This window comes from Sciurus carolinensis, chromosome X (genome assembly GCF_902686445.1).
Source record: "Sciurus carolinensis chromosome X, mSciCar1.2, whole genome shotgun sequence".
Classification (NCBI taxonomy): Eukaryota; Metazoa; Chordata; class Mammalia; order Rodentia; family Sciuridae; genus Sciurus; species Sciurus carolinensis.
Genome location: NC_062232.1, coordinates 90,528,708 through 90,531,914, shown reverse-complemented (window position 1 = coordinate 90,531,914; position 3,207 = coordinate 90,528,708). Strand labels below are relative to the sequence as shown.

The 3,207-nt window shown below is 34.9% G+C and overlaps 1 pseudogene; it reads left to right on the top strand.

Annotated features, from left to right (window-relative positions):
* The first annotated feature begins 2,197 nt into the window (after positions 1–2,197).
* LOC124972754 (uncharacterized) lies at positions 2,198–2,289 on the top strand (annotated as a pseudogene).
* Positions 2,290–3,207: the final 918 nt, after the last annotated feature.

Sequence of the window (3,207 nt, the reverse complement as noted above, 5' to 3'; positions counted from 1 at the left end):
TAGAATAATCAGGAAGGCATTTCTACATATAAATTTTTCCTACACTGGTATGTCATTGCACTTGAAGGCCTAATATTAGGTCTCTTTAAAAATTTTGATTTATTGTACACAAATGGAGTACAACTTTCATATCTCTGGTTGTACATGAAGTAGAGTCACACCATTTGTGTAATCATACATGTACATAGGGTGATGATGTTTGTCTAATTCTATTATCTTGCCTTCCCCCTACCCCCTCCCAACCCTTCATTTCCCTCTACACAATCCATCCTTTCTCCATTCTTCCCCCACCATTATGTGTTATCATCCACTTATCAGAGAAATCATCTGGCCTTTGGATTTTGGGGATTGGCTTATTTCACTTAGCATGATATTCTCGAACTTCATCCATTTGCCTGAAAATGCCATAATATTATTCTTCTTTATGGCTGAATAATATTCCTTTGTGTATATATACCACAGTTTCTTTATCCTTTCATCTATTTAAGAGCATCTAGGTTGGTTCCTCAATCTAGATATCATGAATCCAGCTGCTATATACATTGACATAACTGTCACTGTAGCATGCTGATTTTAAGTCCTTTGGGTATAGGCCAAGGAGTGGGATAGCTGGGTCAAATGGTGGGTCCATTCCAAGTTTTCTAAGGAGTCTCCACACTGCTTTCCAGAGTGGCTGCACTTATTTGCAGCCCCACCAGCAATGTATGAGTGTACCTTTTTCCCCACATCCTCTCCAACACCTATTGTTTCTTGTATTCTTGATAATCACCATTCTAATTGGGGTGAGATGGAATCTTAGGGTAGTTTTGATTTGCATTTCTCTTATTACTAGGGATGTTGAACATTTTTTCATATATCTGTTGATTGCTTGTAGATCTTCTTCTGTGAAGTATCTCCTCATTTCCTTAGCCCATTTATTAATTGGTTTATTTGCATTCTTGGTGTAAATGTTTTTTGGTTCTTTATAGATTCTGGAGATTAGTGCTCTATCTGAAGTGTGTGTGACAAAGATTTTCTCCCACTCTATAGGCTCTCTCTTCACATTGTTAATTGTTTCCTTTTATAAGAAAAAGCTTTTTAGTTTGAATCTATCCCATTTATTGGTTCTTGCCTTTATTTCTTGTGCTATGGGAATCCTGTTAAGGAAGTTTGATCATAAGTCGAAATGTTGAAGATTTGGACCTACTTTTTCTTCTATAAGATGAAGGGTCTCTGGTCTGATTCCAAGGTCCTTGATCCATTGTGAGTTAAGTTTTGTGCAAGGTGAGAGATAGGGGTATAGTTTCATTTTGCTGCATGTGGATTTCCAGTTTTCCCAGCACCATCTGTTGAAGAGGCTATCTTTTCTCCATTGTGTTTTTGGCACCTTTTTCTAGTATGAGACAACTGTATTGATGTGGGTTTGTCTCTGTGTCCTCTATTCTGTACCATTGATCTACCTGTCTATTTTGGTGCCAATACCATGCTATTTTTGTTACTATTACTCTGTAGTATAGTTGAAGATCTGGTATTGTGATACCCCTGTTTCACTCTACATGCTAAGGATTGCTTTAGCTATTCTGGCTCTCTTATTCTTCCAAGTGAATTTCATGATTTCTTGCTCTATTTCTATGAGGTAACATCTTTGAGATTTTAATTGAAATTGCATTGAATCTGTATAGCACTTTTGGTAGTATGGCCATTTTGACAATATTAATTCTGCTTATCCAAGAACATGGGAGACCTTTCCATCTTCTAAGATTTTCTTTAATTTCTTTCTTTGGTGTTCTGTAATTCTCATTGTAGAGGTCTTTCACCTCTTTTGTTAGAATGATTCCCAATTATTTTTTTGAGGCTATTGTGAATGGGATAGTTTTCTTAATTTCTCTTTCAGAGGATTCATTACTGATGAATAAGAATATATTAGATTTATGAGTGTTGACTTTATATCTTGATACTTTACTGAATTCATTTTTAGTTCTAGAAGTTTTCTGATGGAATTTTTTGGCTCCTCTCAACACAGAATCATGTCACCAGCAAATAGTATTAGTTTAAGTTCTTTTCCTATTCATATCCTTTAATTTCTTTGGTCTGTCTAATTGCTCTGACTAGAGTTTCAAGGACAATGTTGAATAGAAGTGGTGAAAGAGAGCATTCCTGCCTTGTTCCAGTTTTTAGGGGGAATGCTTTCAGTTTTTCTCCATTTAGAATGATGTTGAAGACTATACTTTCAGGGATCATTTCTATAGTTTGTTACTAGAATGATGTTGGCTGTGGGCTTAGCATAGATGGCCTTTATAATGTTAAGGAATGTTCCCACTATCCCTATTTTTTCTAGTGTTTTGAGCATGAAGGGGTGCTGTATTTTATCAAATGCTTTCTCTGCATCTATTGAAATGATCTTATGATTCTTAACTTTAAGTCCGTTGATGTGGTTAATTACAATTTTGATTTCCGGATGTTGAACCAAACTTGCATCCCTGGGATGAACTGCACTTGATCATGGTGCACTCTCTTTTTAATATGTTTTTGTATGCGATTTGCCAAAATTTTGTTAAGAATTTTTGCATCGATGTTCATTAAGGATATTGGTCTGAAATTTTCTTTCCTTGATGGGTCTCTGTCTGATTTAGGTATCAGGGTAATATTGGCTTCATAGAATGAGTTTGGGAGGGTTCCCTCCTCTTCTATTTTATGGAATACTTTGAGGAGTATTGGAATGAGCTCTTCTTTAAAGGTCTTGTAGAAGTCAGCTGAGAACCCATCTGGTCCTGAACTTTTCTTGGTTGGTAGACTTTTGATGAATTCTTCTATTTCATTCTTGAAATTGATCTATTTAAATTGTAAATGTCCTCCAGATTCAGTTTGGGTGAATCATATGTCTCTAGAAACCTGTGGATGTCTTCGAGATTTTCTATTTTATTGGAGTATAAATTTTCAAAATAGCTTCTAATTATGTTTTGTATTTCAATAGAGTCTGTGGTAATACTTCCTTTTTCATCATGAATTTTAGTAATTTGAGTCTTCTCTCTCCTCTTCATTAGTGTGTCTAACGTTTTATCAATTTTGTTCATTTTTTCAAAGAACTAACTTTTTGTTTTGTCAATTTTTTGAATTGTTTCTTTTGTTTTAATTTCATTGATTTTAGCTCTGATTTTAATCTTTTCCTGTCTTCTATACTTTTGGTATTGATGTTTCTTCTTTTTCTGGGGCTCTTAACTGTAATGT